Here is a 20,351-nt window from a genome sequence, read left to right as displayed (position 1 = left end):
TGTGCATACTTGGACAAGCAAGTTTGCAGATTGCAACTCCAATATCAAAGACAAAGTACCACATTTAACAATGGATCCGTGTAGAGCAGGGATATCAGACTATGAATTGCAAACCTGCCCCATTAGCATACTATGTTTTGCAAGATTTCTCATTTGGATCTCATTATTTTTGGGTCTTCTGCATTAGTGTAAATGGCTTCTATGAATCAGGCTTTTGCTACGCTCATTCATAATCATAAGGAATACCCCCTATCACATTTGAGCAAGTAACTATGACTACCATCTTGCATCTTATTAGCATACTATGTTTTGCAAGATTTCTCATTTGGATCTCATTATTTTTGGGTCTTCTGCGTTAGTGTAAATGGCTTCTATGAATCAGGCTTTTGCTACGCTCATTTATAATCATCAGGAATACCCCCTATCACATTTGAGCAAGTAACTATGACTACCGTCTTGCATCTTCAGACTTCTATTTCTAACATTAAAAAGGTTTTACCTGAAGTCAATGATAACTAAAATTTGGACGCAAAACCTTGAAAGCTTAAACAATTACAAGACAATAAATAGGAAGGTTTGGATCACAAGAATGAACAACAATTAGATCTTAAGAAATATAAGACAAGTGATGAAAGACTCTTGGTGACAGTAACAGTAACATGAGGTGTAGTTGTGTGGGTGTATACAACAGTTCAGAATTAGACCAACCATCCATGTGATAAAAAGTAAACATAAAAAAATAAAACTGTAACATATTTCTTAACCTCCAAACATTAAAAAATCATAGCACTAGCCTTTAAAAAAAACAATAAAGAGTCAGAAAGAGCAACACTCTTGCTTATCACAGCAGAAAGTCTTTATATAATAGACCCTTTATAGTTAATGGCAGTGAACCTTTGTATAGGCTTAGTTTATGTATTTCATAAAGTACATACCCATAAACATGGGATAAATTCTTTGGCTAGGCTTGTAAGGGCCTCAGGGCCAATAGCCTAGTAACTTCCTATGATCCTATGAAACAGGTCTGACTTTATGAAGAACATCATAAATCTAGGAGGTGCAAAGCTAAAGTTGAGGGGCAAAATCATGGAGCTGTGCCTAAATCATAGCAGATGAGAAATTAGAAGTGCAAACTTCATGATTTATAACAATTATGATGGTATGTAGTTTATGTAATTATCAGCCTCATATGCTACCTCATGTATGATTTAAAATGTGTAGTGGAGCTTCCCCCCACCTCCACTAAGAATGGACTTACCCATTATACATTAGATAATACCCTAAACTAAAAAGTATACAAACACTCAATTTTTGGTCTAATTTGCAAATAAGAGATAAGCTGCCAGTACAGAATCCAAGGAATAGTACACTGACAGTCAGCTCCTCACTAGCTTTCAGATTCTGCAACTTGTATGCATATATGACAAGTCTGCTCTGTGTTCTATGTCTGCTTTACAGCTTTGCTTTTCCTCATCTAATTAGATATAATATCTTTATCAAACATGAACATGAGGCCAGTAATACAACAAATTTCATCTTAACATAGATAACACCCTGGTTTCCATGGGTACCCAGGTAAGCAAAATTTAAGTAAAAATACGCTCTGATGCTTTGACCTGTTGCTTGTATCTAGGTTAGCCAAACTTTCATTTTTATTTTCTTGAGTAAGTGTATATTTTTACTTCTAGAGTACACTTTCCAAGCTCTAATAACCTATCAGGCAACAGTGGTAACTGCAGATTAATCCATGAGATATCTAAGTCTTCCTGCAAGCAATCCTTGTTTTATTCTTTAACCAGGGGTGGCTCAGTGTACTATGCTGCTATACCGCAGCCTCTAAAATTGATTTTAAGGAATTTGTATTTATTTATTTTGCTTTAATTATAGTTTCTGCCAAATAATCAACTTTCCTGATCACAGACAGGGACTTCATTCAGCCAAGCACAGAGTAAACTTGGAATTCCAATTTCAGTTTTAAAAAAAGTTGGGTTATTACACACAACAATGTTTAGGCATAATTATCTAGAAGGAATAAGGTGTTGTTTGTTAGGAATTAGAATTGTATTTCATTAGAGGCTGTTTGGGTAGCTAGACTAAGCAATTTGTAGACATTTCCTATTGGCTTGGGCTGACTCAGGTGCCTGAAATAAAAAGTAATTGTTGCAAAAAGTGCTTTTTCACTTGAAAATACTCTGCTGTGCTATGTCTATGTGATCTCTGTTAGTATTAAACTGCTTCTGCCATACAACTTTTAGGGCAGTATGTATTTGCAAGCAGATGAGTGAAATAATGTGTGTGTGTGTGTGTGTGTGTGTGTGTGTGTGTGTGTGTGTGTGTGTGTGTGTTTGTGTGTGTGTGTGTGTGTGTGTGTGTGTGTGTGTGTGTGTGTGTGTGTGTGTGTGTGTGTGTGTGTGTGTGTGTGTGTGTGTGTGTGTGTGTGTGTGTGTGTGTGTGTGTATGAGGGGGTTACAATGGGATACAATGTATGTATCTGATAGCAACAATCTGAAATACATTACTGTGGCCATTTATTTATTTATGTAATCATTTATTTACTGTCTTACTTATTCTGGCATTCATTTCATCACAATTAGACATCTGAGGGGAACATAGCCAATAAAGTTACTGCAAACATTATTGTGATCATTATTTATTTTTCCATTCATCTGATCACAATCAAACATCTTAGATGTAAGCATTCTATAAAGTAGCTGTAATTGTTGGGTACATCTATGGGGGGAGGTGCATGCGTGTGTGTGTTTATGTGGTTTATGATCTTATTCAACCAGAAAATTGCTTTGCAGTAGATATAGTTGAGGAATTCCTCACATTCATAAATAGCAATTTCTCTTTCACAATCTGAGCATATCTAGAATGTGTATCAGTAAGTGTTTTTTGGCCATATGCCCCTAGCCTACCCTCCTGCATCAGTGCATCTCTTACACCTTACTAACTTACATCCACTTACAACACAGCTACATTATTGTAGAGTTGGTGCATCAAATACAAACTTTTCAGTGACTCAGAGATGTATTTCCTGTTTTTACCAGTCTCATGTCATATCCTGCACTGCATTAGTGGTATAACAACCTTTTCGTCTCATCCTAGCCAGAAAGTAATCAATTACATTAACTACATAATCTGAGTTTTCTATAACTCTAGCCGTAGCTTTCTAAACTACCTCAGTTTTAGATGAACAACAAAGTGTAGCCTGAGAAAGATTTACCTTCCCAGTTCCATATTTATTTTTACAGCTATCTCTTTGGTTGAGCTTCATCTTACTTAATTTAGAAAATAGAAATCTCTGTATAGCATAAGTGCAAAGATGATTTGATATTGGGCATCACTGATACATCTTCATTTTTTATCAGTGGGTAGTGCTTTCTCTGAATCACTTTTCTAAGTCTATGAGTTCTATGCAGATTCTAAGCTTATCTGCTTCTCAACTGGAATCATGCTGTTAACACATTCAATTAGTTCTGCTTGTTTGTCATTATCACAGATATTCTCTATTCTCTTGATCTTTCCAAGATGACTGCACACTGATCAACATCTTAACTTTATCTCTCCCAGTGTGAAAAAGGACACCCTGTCAGTTTTTGTAAATTCAGTTACTGGCTGGTAAGTACACTGCCTGGATGCCAGCGAAAATGCTCCAGTTATGGTACAAGACATGGCTTCCAGTAATCTAGAGGAAAAACAAAATAAGTAAAATGTGCAAATAGCTGATTAAAATAAATGAAACACTGAAGGAAAATATCAACTCAAATAACAACAGGTTGGTAAAAATGAAAGAAGATTTAAACAGATATTCAGATGAGCTGATAAAACTGCAAAAATCAGAGGCCAAAATAAAGAAAAGGCTGGCTGAGTATGAGAGTGCTCAAGAAGAGATGTTAATAAATATGGCAGAATTAGAGGACAGGGAAAATATGAGATTTTTCTGCTGTACCAGCAAAACTAGAAGGAGCAGACTGTATACATTTTATGAAGGCACAAATAAGCAACAGGACTGGTATTCCACAGCAGGAAATGTTAATTGAAAGGGCATACCTTGAGTATGTTCCAAATCTGGCCATGAAAAAACAGCCAAGACTTATATTAATAAAGGTGCAAACCTACCAGCAGAAAGAGTTGATCCTGGCAAAACTTTGGCAAAAGGGCATAGTATTAAAAGTTGTAGACAGTAGAAAGCTTGTGGAAATGATTATCCAGTATACACCAGGCAGAAGAGAAACAAATGTATTCCAGTAATCAGGGAATGTCAAGAAGCAAGTGCGAGATTCAAGCTGCTGTACCCAGCTGTCTTAGAATATTTTTCCCTGGAAGGTCAAAGTTATTTTCTGATGTAGAACAGGCTTAGGAGGAAATACAAAAATTTATCCAACAAAAAGTGAGCCATCAAGCAGAATGGGACTCTGATTCTCATTCTACTGAAAATAAAGCACATGGAAAGACTTTGCCAGATAAACCTTTTTGAACATGCCTGAGTGACAGACAAAAGCAGAGGAGTTGACCAGAAGAATTATGAGTAAATTGGAATTGAATTTGAATCTGGAGTTGGGAGATGAAGATGATCAGGAAGAAGACTAGCAACATGTAAATTAGTGAATAAATGTGAGACTGCAAAGGATCAATTCTATTTATGAAATACAGCTGTATCAGAAAATGTGGAAAGAATGGACATTTGTTGACTTTGTTAAATTTGTGGAGAACTGAAAAGCATTTGGCTCACTCTATGTTATTAATGTTTGGAGGGACACTGAGGGGACAGGAAGAAGAAGGAAAAAAGGTAATTGTAAGTAAGACAATTTCTGTTCTTAACAGTATTTCTGTGAACTTTTTCACAATATAAATTGCATGTCTTATAGTAAAGTATGTTTTGTTCTTGTATGTGATAAAGTTACTAAAGTAAACAAATGCATTTTTCTTCTTCTTCTTTTCCTCCTCCTCTTTCCTTCTTTCTTCTTGTTTTGGTATTAAGAAATGTAGGTATTACAGTGCAAAGAGAGAAGCTAGACAAAAGCATGTTTAAGTTAATAGGCTGTAATATTGGTCATTGTGGTGGGGGATGGGGTGCAAAAGTACACAGATCAGAATATATGTAGAACTGATATGTTTTGTCTTACTTTTGCATCATTCAATTTCTGGATTAAGACTTTTGATTTTATCTAATAAATTCTAAGTGGAAACAAGTAAATATGAGAACACTGAATATAATGAAAATTTTCCTTTAGTAGTAAATGTTTTAATTTATCTTTCAAGCTGCAGAAGAGGAATACATTTTCTAGTCTTATGGTTGTATTGAACAAGCTGATTATAGGGCAAAAAAGCCAGAACACTGGTTTCTTTAAGGCCAAAAGTTAATGTTTTCTGAAAGCATGCAAGTTGATCTCTCATCTGCAAGGGGGATAAATATAAAAAAGAACAGACATCAATTAGTGTAAGTAGAAGCACATGCAATAACATGCATCGTAGCATGTATAACCTCAACTTCAAATTAATTAAGGCCTGTGTAACCAGCTGTCTATTTGGGACAAATGTTCCTATTATGATGGTTAAACATCATTATATGAAGATGTAGATGGTTGTGAGTGTTTGTATTAACAAGTTGTGGGGGTGTTCTGGAGAGAATTGAGAGTATTTATTAAAATCAAAAATCTTGTAAAATGTGACATAGGTTGCAATGTTATAATAATAAAAATCTGTATAAAGGATTAACATGCCAAACACTAGTGGGTACGTGTATCACAAAAGCTGAAAATAGACATTTTAAAAAGCTTCCATATATAATAGGTAGAAATAATGAGTTCTTACAATCTTGGAATGTGGATGGTCTCACATGTATATTCAAAAAGGAATGGATAGTTAATTATATTAAGAAATACAGAGTGCAAATAGCAGTTTTACAGAAGACACATTTGGAAAGAACTGAACATGTGAATCAGATAAAGAAATGATTTTAGGATGGATATTCAGCAGAATATCAAGGACAAAAGAAAAGAAGAATACTGATATTAATTGCTAGAGGAGTTCTAATAGTGATAGAAGAGGAAAAAAGGAAAATAATGGCAGATTTGTTGTAGTAAGGGGCTACTGGAAGGGATGAAGATTATGCCAGCATGCATTTTTATTCTACCTAAAATTATTCTGAAGCTTAAAATTGGGAGAAATGATCCACTTTCAGGAAGGAATATTACTTATAGGTGGGGACTGAAAAAGAGAGGAATTTAAGGAATGGGTAGCAGAAATTATTTGGGAGTTATTAGGGAAGATAAAAAGTACTCCAGAAATACTAACTAGTGAGTGGGATAAAATGAAAATGGAATTTAAAAATTGGGTAAAAATGAAAGAAAAAGAGATCTACTTAAGAATTAGCAAGAATTATTTAGAGGGATTATTTAGAATAAGCACAATTGCAGAGTGCAAAAGAGTAAATAAGGGAGTACATAAGGGAGTACATGGATAATATGCATAAGTTTAGAAAGATTTTTGTTAAGCAACTGCTTTTTTGATAATAACTCCAGAGCTCAAAAACTTTTGGCATGACAAGTTAAGCAACAGAAAGTAGAAAGGGCTGTTGCAAACTTAGGTAGGCTATAACAAGAAAAATGACCAGAGGTCCTGCAGAGATATTAGAGATATTTCAGAAATGTTATCAACATTGCTGAAATTTAATAGTAATAAACTGAAGCATTAGTGTTAAATCAATTACTAGATAATAAGTTTTACAAGATAGTAAGATAGTGAGTTTAAAGGTAAATATAAGTATAATTGGGAAGGACAAGAATTAAAATATAGAGGAATAAAAATTTATCATGATATGAATAAGATTATTAATAAGAACTTTAAAAAACAATTGAAGGAATATTATTCCTTATTAAAAAATTGAATGAGTGTATTTTTTTTACTTTTGGCGATAGGTTAATGCTTATTAAAATTATTATAGCATGTAAGATTCAAGATATATATATATATATATATATATATATATATATATATATATATATATAGGGTCTATGTCAAATATTCAAACTTCCAAAATATCGAATACCATATGGTCGAGACCATATGGTCAATATTTGGAAGTTCGAATAGTTATTAAAAAAAAAAAAAAGAAAAACATACACCCCCTACTTAAATATACCAACTCCAAGACTGCACTTCAGTGCAGAAAAGGGAAATTCTCCCATTCTGCCCCATATGGGCCATTAAAAGTCAACATTCAAACACTTGAAATGTCGAACAGATGTTCTCAACCATATAACGGTCGACATTTTAAGCATTCAAATAATTGATTTAGACTATATATATATATATATATATATATATATATATATATATATATATATATATATATATATCTATACCTGACAAAAACTTTGAAAGGAAATTGTAAGAATGTTAAATTAATTCTTATGGTACCCAAAAAGCTGAGAATTGCTTATGGAAATGACATTAGACTGTGGGAGTATGGTGGTATTAGTTTCCCTGAAATAGAATCTTATTCCATTGCTGCAAATTTTGACTCTATTATACTCTGGCTGGACTAAACTTATACTAGTAAATGGAAAATCATTCAGGAAAAAATTATACTAAATTCTTATAAGTTTATTCAATATGATACATTAGAAGTATGTAACAATCCTTTCATCTGGTTAATAAAACATTTCTTAGAAGGAAATTCATTTCAACCTTCAGACTAGATATATGAAATCAATTCTAAAAACAGTTAAGAAATGTGTTTTTAAAACTCCACTAATTTTAAAGTGGAAATTTTTATGCTTTCACATTGCACACACATCTGGACTTTTGGAAACTCAGAACAATGTTAAAACTCATTTACTCAAATGAATGGGTTAGTATTATGGTCCAGTTGTTTTAAAAAGGGGAATGCTAAATCACAATAATGTTTAATAAAAGATTTTAAGTTAATGAAGTAATATTATCTATCAGTAAGAAATTAAATGAATTGTAGGTCATATGAGTGAAAAGGAACAAAGCACTATTCCCCTTTATATTAGTATATGAGTGTTATCATTGAATGTAAATTGACCTACAAAGAAAGTATGTTCAAGTTATATGTGTTAAATACAAATAATAACTTTGATGCAAAATTCTTGAACTTTTTAGATAGTAGTGCACTGAGTGACACAGTTGATAAGAATAAAGTTATGTTACTTAAGTAAGTTAATTAAACATCTTGAAGTTTAAAATGGGAAGTTTGTATGCATAAATATATATACAGAGGATGTTTATTACCCCTTATAAAATTTCTGTTTAATAAAATTATTTATTCAGTTTGCTGGCGATTCAGTAAAGATGTGAAAGCTGATTGGGCACACATTTTTATGGATTGTGAAAAATTAAATATTTATTGGGAAGAGATAAATATTTTAAGGGGTTATGGTCTGATAATTGTTCTTTAATTAGAGCAACAATACTAATGAATGCTCCATTTCCTTCATCTGTAAAAGCCAAACAACAAAAATGATTTGGAGCTTCCTGGCAGTTGCTAGAAAAATTATTACAAAAAAAAAAAACAAAACAAAACAAAAAAAAAAACAGGAAATCAACCTCAGCTCCTACATTCAAATCATTTTTAAATGTAACAACAATGCTATGTAAAACTGAAAAAAGTGATAAGAATAAGGTCTGTAAATCATACTAAGACTTTTCTTTGTTGGGATAGCCTTGAAATATTGCTATTGAAATACCAAGATTCTTAATCTGTTAACTGTATTAAATTAATCTGATGATCTAATGTATTTTGTCCTTTCTGTGCATATATTTGCATATGTTAAATCAATAAAAAATTTTCTTAAAAAAAGAGATGTTTTTAATTTAGACTGTAACAAGTGTGGGCATCCTTAAACTTCTAACAAGTTTCCTTATATCAGATTAGGCAACTAACCCAGTAGCAAAGACAAATTTTTACCTGAAAATGATAAGTTGCTGGCTTCCAATATCAACATTGGGAACATTTATTTTAAATGTCAGTTCAGTCTCCTGCTCTCTGGTAGCAGACTCTTAAGGAGAACTGCTACATGATCTGTTTCCTACTGCTCATCGGTGGCTTCATCTTTCGCCACAGTTTCTTAAATTTTATCTTTCTTCTCTTTGTGGTCAGTCAGTAGGGAAATGCCCTTTTCATTCTGTACAGTTAATTCTTTAGAAAAATTGGCATCTAATCATGGGTAAATGTGAAAAAGTAACAGACACAGAGAGTACAAGTGGTTAAAACTTTCTCAGATGATATAAGAATGCCATTTGGTCTTGATAAATGTGCAAAAGCAATGTTTAAAACAGGAAAGTAGCAGTACCAAGACATCAGTCTGGGACATGAATGCGATGTAAAGGAACTTGAGCAGAAGGGAGTATATAAATATATGTGAATTGATGAAGGATCAGAAATAAAACATAAGGAAATGTGAATGAAACTCATTAAGGAATACTTCAGAAGACTAAAACTAATATAGAAAACAGCCTTGACATCAAGGAATGAAGTCCAAGCTATAAACCAATTTGCTTTTCCTGTTATTACTTTCAGTTCTGGTGTAACTGACTGGCCCCAAAAGGTTTTGGATCCGTTGGACAAGAAAACAAGAAAAATGATTCACAATTATTACATGATATATAAAAATCAGTATATACCAAGATTGTATATTCGATGCTCGGAAGAAAGTATGGGCGTCCTTGAAACTAATTACATGTATAGATCTGCAGTCATGGGACTGCATACATACCTGTTGACCTCATCAGAGCCAAACATAGTGAAAGATTTAAAACATAAAGAAGTCTAGGATTACCTCTCTACATAGTTTAGCAGAAGCATTCCGGTGTCAAACAGGAATAGAAATCAAACCAGAAGTAGACACAAATCAGACAGCAACTGAAACAAAATAAAGAATATAAGGAGAAGGATCAGATGTGAAGGAAAGAAATGTGGAAAAGGCATAAATATAGTGGCAAGTATAGAAAACTCTTGGAACAACCTCATTTTGATTAGGATTTGACACAGGAATGGTTAAGGAGTGATGAGATGAAACCGAAAGATGAATGGTTAATAAGGCCAGCCCAGGAGAGTTATCTATATACACATTGGTTTGCAAAGTCCTTTGAAAATCTAAGAGAAACAGACAAATATAGGTTGTGCAAAAAAAATTGGAAACAATCGCACATCCTGTTGCTGGGTGTGATACACTCATGACAGATGGCCTATACACTGAAAGGCACAATAATGTGGCAAGACTGTTGCATTTGGGATTGTGCAAACACTGCAATATAGACGTTTCCGAGAAGGATTGAAAACATGAATCACAAAGCATTGTAGAGAATGATGAAGTGTATATTACATGGGATCACCCATTGCCAACAGCTCAAAAAACAGATGCAAGAAAACCAGACATAGTAGTTCATGAAAAAAGCCAAAAGTAGCATTGAAATTGCTATACCCAGTGATTACAGTGTCTCATGTACAAAGAGATGCAAAGTCAAAAATATCAGTATTTGCAGGCAGAAACAAAAGCAGTGTGGAAGAAAGATCCCCAGACAGTTCCAATGGTAGAAGGAGCAATGGGTCTAATAAAAAAGAATCTGCAGTTTTACTTAGATATGCTACTAATACATGTAATGCCATATGAATTGCAGAATGAGTCAATTCTGGGCACATTATGGGTGCTGTAAAGAGCACTTTTGGCTAACATCAAAGACTGAAACAATACTAATTTCAAGAACTTCAACTATACCCTGAAATATGAATGGGGTCCAGTCCCATTATGATGTTAGAAGCAAAAAGACTTGGAGAAATTACAAAGAAAGCATACTACAGTGTTTTGAATGGAAACTAAAGAACAGGAAAGTGTGCCATGAGACACCAAGTACTACAACAGCTCGTGCTGCATTTGTTCAGTGCCACAATGTATTGCTTATTTAAAGTGACTGCGTTAGTGCTAGATTGCAAACATGTACTGCTGCATGGTCCATTTGACTATGACAAGCTCCAGGAAATCTCTTTTTCTCTCATTGGCTCTACAACTGAACCAATGAAAGAGAAAAGCCAGAGCTGTCTAGGGTAGTCAGAGCAGCATAGTGGACCCATATTTGTAGGCTGAAAGTGGAAGGTTTCGCCAAATGCAGAGGAGTTGATGGGTGTAGATTTATGACAGTTTAGCTTGAGCTGATGAAGAATAATCTATTTGTTCCTGCTAAGAGGCTGTCTTAAAACAGAACTATGAGTTTGGATGTTTTGAGTTCTGAACTGTGAAATACTTAAAATTGTATTGTGCAAAAGGGAGCTTATCATTAAATTCATTTTATGAAGTGAATTTTAATTTTACATTTCATTGTAAATAAGTTGTACTTAAAGTGAAGGGTCTGGCTCCAGTCTATACTTGCTACAGGCATTAAAAATATTTTTTAGACTTATTAGTCTTCAGGAATGATTACTAGAAAGGAATTCATTGTCTTAAAGGATGCTTTGTACTTCATTAAAGTGTAAATGTGGAGAGTGTGAATAACTATAATTCTATTGTACTGTATAGGAATTAGAGTTATTTTTCATTAGAAAGAACCTCCACTAAATATTTTACCATATGTGGTTTTAGATTTCACAAATTTCACTAGATAGATGGCTAAAATGGTAAGACATAGCAACCATCAATAAAATGTTTCATTTTAGTGCTTGCGCATACCTGGACATATTACTGAAGGGCTCACTTCGGTGACTCTTTCATTGTAGTGCTTGTGCATACTGGGGTATGTTACTGAATGGGTCATTTGGATGATGACTGCTTCATTTTGGTGTTTGTGTATACTGGGGTATGTTACTGAAGGGGTCGCTTGGGTGAAAATTTAATTTGGGTGCTTGTCCATATTAAGGCATGTTACTGAAGGGGTCGCTTGGGGGAATGTTCCATTTTAGTGTTTGTGTATTCAAACAAATGTTAGAGAATGGTTTGCTGGATGAAATAATTCATTTGTGTGTCAGGGAGCTGCTTGCACATACGTTGTCAAACTGCTGAAGTGATAGTTGTGCAAAATAATTTATTGTGTCATTTTAGTGTTTGTGCATACTTAATGCAAACTAATGAAGGGATTGCTGGGGGAAACAATTCATTTGTGTGTCAGTGAAGTGCTTGTGCATACTTTGACAAACAAGTTGTACTGAGCTTGTCAATGGTGAACTGCAGAATTCTGAGGATTTGTTCTAAAGACCTCTGGGACAAAACAATCTGATGACCTACATGTGCAGTAACCAACACAAACAGAATTCCGGTACTTAAAATTAAGACTCATAAATAAGTAGAAAACATGTAATTACACGATTGAATTTTGGTGAAATGTTCATTAGCTGTAATGCAAAGCATATTGTACAGTTACAAGTAGCAATATGCCATCTAAAGGATCATAAATGTGATATTTAGCACATCTTATTTGTAATATCTTCGTAATTTTATATTCTAACTCATTTCATTTGTTTCATCTACCAATATATAATGTATGGGTATATTTTTCAATAAGAAAACATCTCTACTCTACTAGGTGAATAAAACATATTCTAAAACTAGAGGTCTTATAAAAATATTAAACTTTAAGTATAAACTCAATAATATATACTCATTCATTCATTCATTCCCATAACATCATCCATAATTCATCTTTTAATATCAACTTCATCCTATTCAGTCACAGAGGATCCATCACTTATCCTCTTTTAGCAACCCGTGGGATTAAGGCAAAGAAGTAGTCTTGTATGAGAAAGAGGTCCACCACTGCAGGATGCGTGCACACACACACACACACACACACACACACACACACACACACACACACACACATAGACGCACACACACACACACACACACACACACACAAACACACACACACACACACACACACACACACACACACACACACACACACACACACACACACACACACACACACACACACACACACACACATAGACACACACACACACACACACACACACACACACACACACACACACACACACACACACACACACACACACACACACACACACACACTTATTTTAGATTATCATCATTTCAGCAGTGTGCATGTCTTTGGCATGTGAAGGGGGGATATTAGAGCATTGGATGAAAACCCTGATGAACATAGGGTGGACATGCTGACTCCATGCAGAAGGCACCTCAGCAGGAATGAAACAACATGGTCAATTAATGTTAGTCAGCAGTACCACTTTTCTAACTATAAGCTGATAAGTAAAATTTCAGAAGTGAATATCTCCGGTTATAGATACAATGATTACTGAAAACCTGTAATGATTTTCTTAACATAACTGTACAAATGAATCTGGTGTCATTTAGAAAATTTTTTGAAAGGGGAAACTGAAAAAAATTGTCCCTCAAGGCTCTGTGTTAGGCCCCCTACTCTTCTTTATTTATTAAAGACATTAATAAAAGATTGCTGGTCACAACCTCACTCATTAGGCAGATGATAAACTTTTACTTCGAGCAAGTAAAAGTCTTACCACACCTCATGTGCAACTCCAACAGGCTTTCTCAGATCTTTGTGAATGGTACAATTAAAATAAGCTTCTGATTAATCACAAAAAACAATGATGTGCTTTTCTTCTCTTCTCAGAAACTTACAAATCTTCCCACAATTAATATATATGACAATAATAACAAACTTATTCCTAATGAGTTTGAGTACAAATATTTAGGACTAGCCCTTGATCCATCATTAACCATTTACCACCTACACTGAGAACATCATTAACACATTCCTCTTACAACTAAATCTGTCCTATAAAATCTCTCATCTTATCTTACCTATTGCCAGCAAAGTTCTAGATAATACTGTCTTTCTCTCAAAACTAGAATATGCACTCCATCTCCTTTCTTTTCACTCTGCCTATAATATTTAGAGATTGCAAGTCATAGTAAACAAATTTGCTAGATTTGCCTTACTTGCCGAATCAAGGACACACCACTGCGACCTACTAAAATACCTAAAGTGGCTTCCTATAACAGAAATATATTTATTTAACACACTATTGTATGAAAGGCTAAAAACAGGATATTGTCCCTCTATGAAAAGAAAACTCTGAATTAGGGAACCTTCTTACTCTCTATGAAATACCCAGCCAGGCTCAGTTCCACTCAACTGTCTTCCATTTAAAATATTTATTGGTTAAGCAATCTTCTCCAGAGCTGGCCCATCTCTCTGGAATTAGCATAATATTTGATACCAGATGTGACGACCCACCACTGGACTAGTAATCAAGGACCCTCAATCCTCACCACTGGGACCTGTGGGGAATGTTCACTGGGAGAATAACAGGCACACACAGCATTTCCAGATGCAGATCTTTGCATCAAGTGCAATTTCCCTTAAGAGCACACAGAGACCACAGTCAGTCCAGGGCTGGTTCCTCTCTCTTTCTCCAGATCCCCAATAAGACTCCCCACTGGCACAGCTATAGAGTTGAATCCTTGGCCAAGGCTCCAAGCCAAGCCCTCCAACACTCTCTCTGTCCAACCAGTGCTTTGTGTCCCTGCCCAAGTAGCTGACACACACACTCTTTGCGATTTGATTAGCATACACACACACACACACACACACACACATGCACACACACACACACACACACACACACACACGCACGCACGCACACACACACACACACACACACACACACACACACACACACACACACACACACACACACACACATGCACACACCTGGTAAAGGCTGGCACAGGTTTACTAGCTATGCCCCCTTTTGGCCAGACTATAAGGTAATTACCACTTCCACCAGAACCTCTCACAATATACTTTAAGGCCCTTAATAAAGGGTATCCAAATTTACTGTGCATACATTTCAAACACAAGCACTTTACAAATACATTTTCAACACAAATGTCTTTACAAATCAGTTTGATATACACATGACATACAGTTCTAATACATTTGTAACACCAGCATCTTGTATGAATCAGTTTGATATTCACAAATGACATATAATTATTTACAAAAGTCCAGGTAGCAGTGCTGGCAGTACTTCCTTTCATCACACTAGAGGTCAAGGCAGTCTGTCTGGGTTCAAAACGATACCCTCAAAACACTTCAATATTGAAGATGAATGTAAATGCTTTAGAAACAATGGAGAATTATAACCACAAAGTGATTATTTATACCAGGACTTTGTTAAACTTCAGTTAGCTTAACTACCCACATTCTATACAGTTTGTTATAATTTCAAACAAAGCCCATTTAAACTCTGGTAACTGTTTATGTATATGTTCTAAACTACTTATAACTAATGTTATAATGGTCTTTAAGTGTGTTGTAAATTGCTATCATTTTACTGCACTTATTGTTGCTTCTGTGCCCAGGTCATGGATGGAAAAGGTGTCTACACCAGTCCACATACATGTTTATCAATCAGTAAATAAATAATAGAACAGCTGTATAGATTTTGTGAATCATTTCCAACCCAAATTATGGAATATAATGACAGCAAAACAACCAGTAAATCAGCCACCGAGCTCAAACCTTGTTGAAGAATATGTTTAATACCAAAAGTAGGTTAAAAATATCCACAGTTTAGCTCTTTCATCTGTAACACTAAGACAACATCAGAACTATGAATGTACTGCTTGTGGAAACCATTTTAAAACTTAAGTGCAGAAAACACACCTCCCATGTAAACCAGTCATAAAATGTTGTAGCTGAAATCAGTGTGAAACAGAAAAAATAAAGTAACAACACTAAAAATAAGCCAAATCTTTTAAAACCTGAAACAAAACACATTGTGATTGGTTTACATGGGAAGTGTGTCTTCTGCACTTTTTTTTTCAGTTTTAAAATGGCTTCCACAAGCAAGTTTTGAGTTTGGTGGCTGATTTGCTGGTTGTTTTGCTGTTATTAGCTACCGTTTTCTTCCAGTACCAGAGCTGCACTCTTGTTTCTTCCTTTCAAATTATGGAATATGTTGCCTCATTATAGTGTATTGATAATAATATTGCTTGGTCAAAACATCTGAATTAACTTCATTTCTGTAATTAATAGATTCTTGGTTATGAACTCGCATCATTTTGACAGTTTGTGGATGGCTAGTTATAAATATGTAACACTGTCAGGATATCCTTAGTTAATAAATAAATATATAATATATGACATAAGAAGAGATAATGTAAAAGGTATTATATAGGTCTGTTCCCTTAGTATTCTGCTCTTTGCACTATAGATATATATATATATATATATATATATATATATGTATATATATATATATATAGATATATATATATATATATATATATATAGATATATATATACATATCTTACTACAATCTTGTCTGACAAGTATATAGTATATATACATACATGCCTTACTACAGTCTTCACTGATAACTATATATACATACATTCCTTACTACAATCTTCTCTGACAACTATATATACAGACATGCTTTACTACAATCTTCTCCAACAACTATATATACATACATGCCTTACTACATTCCTCTCAACAACTATATATACATACATGCCTTACTACAATCTTCTCTGATAACTATACATACATACATACATGCCTTACTATACTTTTCGACAAATATATATATATATATATATATATATATATATATATATGCATACATGCCTTACTACAATCTTCTCCGACCACCTACTTCATATGAATGAAAGCCCATATGAATGAAGCCCACATTACCAAGACAAATTTAATGAAACTGGAAAAAAATGAAACTTTAAAAACCCAAATCTCATATCAATGAAAATAAGCTACTTATGTGTAAGATAGTGTGATCTCAAAGTTGCTATATTTAATTTGTGTGGGTGTGTGTGTGGTGGGTGCAGGGGTACTTCCCCTGTGCAAAAACAAAGGAATTATATTAGAAGGTTTTTAGTTTGTTTTTTGTAAAATGGTAGCTTGATGGATTGGTTGGAGATGTCCGGTGAGTAGTATTCTTTTATGCGAGATTTGGGTTTTTAAAGTTTCGTTTTTTTGCAGTTTTGTTAAATTCGTCTCGGTAAAGTTGGCTTTGTTTATATGGGCTTTGGCTCATATGAAGTAGACCCAGATATGTACATGCCTTACTACAACCTCCTCCAACAATTATACTTATTAGACTGGATTTATAAGCAAGCTGCTGTAGTTCTGTAATAATCAGCCTAAAGTCTATGTAGTTAAAGTTGTGCTGGGAGGGTGTTAGTTTTGATAAGTGATTGGCATTAGGCCTTAGCAAAAACCTGCTAGAACTACAGTGCCAGGGCCACTAATGCAAACATGTTTTCCCACCAGAAGTGCTATAGGAGAGCAGATTGTACAGGACAGTCTACGTGATGCTGGCCTGCATTAGGTTATTGGTGGTATAGTTATAAATGTTCTTTATTAATCAATAACTTTATAACAGTACTGGGTCTGGGACTGGCCACTGCATACAGCAAAGTGTACGAGTAATGCAAAGGGTTACTATATATCCCCTCTCTGACAAAATGTCCGCATCAAACAAACATGCATAAAAAGCTTCCTAAAGCAGTATGTAACATATAATAATTGTATAGCTTGACTAAAAAGATGACAGACTATGCCAGAATTGACACTACTATGACCACTTGTTAATACCAAGAAATGGTAACTATATGCAAACTATCAAGAGTTTTTGGTGATGGGAATGCTGCAAACCAGGGGATTCTAATGGCATTTTTGTATACAGCACCACTCTAAATCACAGGAGTTGCCAGTTGTGCAGTAATAGTAAGGTATTACCACTCATACCAGAGCTGCTCCAACACTGGTGCAAGCTGTTGTGACTATTACTAATGACTTCTAATGCTGCTCACCATAACATGGGTCTCCCCTAGTAAATGCTACTATGGTATTTTCACTTGCTACATGGATATCAGCTGTTACATATATGTGGCTCAGCAACAAAGCTGCACTCCACAGGGCATAATCTAGAGTTTGTTTACTTATTATTATCCATTTATTTACTCCTTGTTGACTGGATGAGTTTCACTAGGCCAGTGGCCTCTTTTCAGGGGAGACCGAAGGTGGTATTCATAATTACAAAGGGAAATTTGGACAGGGAACTTCCCCTTCTCTTTTCAGTGAATGCCATGGGATCTTTTACATTCACCTAAGCTGCCACCAACTCAGGCCTTGAGTTTAAACACTTCATTCAAAGGACGTTTATACATATTATTTTCAATGGGCAAACTTTTTATAAGGAACATTCTGACAGATTACAGTATGTCTCACAGTTCATGGCAGGAAGCACCTAGACATGCTTGTTTTTCCATATTGTGATATAGCCTCCCTGCAATGCTTTGGATTACTTTACTTTAAGCTGTACATTAAAAGGGTTATGCCTGTATAAGTTGCCCACCAGGGGTAGCAGCTACATTGGCTCATACTACTAAGAGAAGATATGCTGTGTTCTGTTCACATTTCAGGGTCTCCAGGCATTTGGTATATCACCTCATACCCTTTCTGAATTACACTTTGTTGATGGTCCATGTCATTATGTGTGTGTTTACATTGGCGTGAACAAATAAGAAGGGCCAAGTTATGTCCAAAAATTTATTTTAAAACCAAGTAAATACAGTGAATAACAGCACAAATGCAAACCACAGAGCTTTCGGATTACTCCTTCCTCAGTGTGATAAAAAACAGTTAAACACATCATTATTTAATTAATCAAAATGAATATGTAATAAATGAAGCAGCCAAATGGATAAAATGCAATATAATTCAGTTAAGAAACACACTCTGCTTAAAGAGATAAAGCGTTCAACAGCCACATCATACACCAATGGACTGTACAAACACATACACAAATGCATGGATCTCGCCATACCCACTTGAACCAAGATGCTCTCCTCCAAAAAACGGAAGCCAATCTGGTGATCCCCGGCCACAAACAAACTCCACAACAGAAGGAGGAAACTGACGTGGAATAAGGTGAAGTCCTAAGACTGGAAAAACTCCCTTATCAGCCTCAACAAAAAGTTGAGATCCCTCATCAAATCCTCTAAAGCTAGTTATGAAAACAGAACTGCAGCAGATAGTAAAGACAATCACAAGGCCTTCGATAGTTATGTAAAGAATCTTCATGGCAATACCCAGATTTGGTCTGAGCTACTGTACAATGGTACTTCCTATACCGAGCCAACAGATATTGACGATATACTGGCCGACAGATTCAGTGCCAACTTTACCCCCTCAAAGGACCAATCACAATACCAATAGATTGCCAGGCAACCAGTATTACTGTGGCACAGGTTAAAACAGCACTGTCCAAGGCCAAGAATACAGTTTCTATGGGACCTAACAATATCCTTGGCTGTGTTCTACATGAACTACAGAGTGAACTGGCACCTCACCTGTGTGCCCTATTCAATCACAACCTCACCTCAGGCGTTGTCCCTACCAAATGGCACACTGCTACAATCATCCCTCTCCACAAAGGAGGAGTGACTACAGACCCTGGGAACTATCGCCCCATTAGCCTGACAAGTCTGATATGCAAAGCTATGGAATGAATCATCATGAACCTAATAAACAATGGTATAGGGAATCTCCAAACTATAGATCCCACACAGTTTGGTTTTGTGAAGGGTAGATCATGCCTGCTCAACTTGGTCGACTTCTTTGAGTCAGTCACCAGAGCTGTGGATGAAGGCAAGGTGGTTCATACAGCCTACTTTGATCTGGCCAAGGCCTTTGATACCATTCCCCACTCAGGAATCATAGAAAAACTCACTAGGCTAGGCATCAACCCCTATATCACTAGATGGGTTGCAAACTAGCTCACAGATAGAACCCACAGTGTGAAAGTAGCTGATTTCAAGTCAGACTGATGACTAGGCATGAGTGGAGTCCCACAGGGTTTGGTCCTGGGTCCTGTCTTGCTTGGTATCTACTTCTACGAAGTCCAGGCCAACACAAAGGGACTCTGGCTGACAAAGTTTGCAGATGATTGCAAGTCAGGAGCTATTATTAACTCCCCAAGTGATGTTGACATCCTACAGAATGGCCTCACTGAGACCAATGACTGGTGTCAAAACCATGGCCTTAAGCACAATGTCAAAAAATCTGTCATCATCCCCTTTGGGGAAAAACCCAGTTCCCATGAACTACCACATTGATGGTAGCCCACTGAACACAGAAGGCATTATAAGAATCTGGGAACACAGGGTGATAGCAACCTCTCTTTTGATCACCACATTGCCACTGTGGTCAGAAAGTCATTCTAGTTGGCACATCTCATTAATAAGGGTTTTGCATCCAGGAAGAAAGAGGTCATTGTCTCTCTCTACTCTTTCCT

This window comes from Protopterus annectens, chromosome 3.part1 (assembly GCF_019279795.1).
Source record: "Protopterus annectens isolate FY-2018-M chromosome 3.part1, PAN1.0, whole genome shotgun sequence".
NCBI lineage: Eukaryota > Metazoa > Chordata > Ceratodontiformes > Protopteridae > Protopterus > Protopterus annectens.
This window is presented reverse-complemented; position numbering follows the sequence as displayed.